Genomic DNA, 389 nt, shown 5'->3' on the forward strand with positions numbered 1-389 from the left:
CCTAATTCAGTCTAGCACGACCTTCTCCTTTAAATGTTCACATATTCTTCACTTTTGGTTCCTAATTACAGCTGTAATTAGATATACATAGAATTATAAGAATTAACATATTAGTAGTTACTACTGTTAATAAGGCAGGGGGCTACCGGATATCCTGCCATAATGCACGAAATTCACAGGAATAATAAAACCAAACAAATAATATACCTTTGCTGACATTTTATTCATGAATTTGCTTTGTTTTATTTTATACCATCTTTCGATCTGATGTTCATTTCTCTAACTCAGTTTCCTCCAGTTGTTTTCCCTTGTCTCATTTCTCCGCATTGTATGAACTAATTATATCTTTAGACTGATATATCTTAAACATAATTCTTACTAACTTAGTC

Source organism: Penaeus monodon, chromosome 23 (assembly GCF_015228065.2).
Source record: "Penaeus monodon isolate SGIC_2016 chromosome 23, NSTDA_Pmon_1, whole genome shotgun sequence".
NCBI classification, from domain to species: Eukaryota; Metazoa; Arthropoda; class Malacostraca; order Decapoda; family Penaeidae; genus Penaeus; species Penaeus monodon.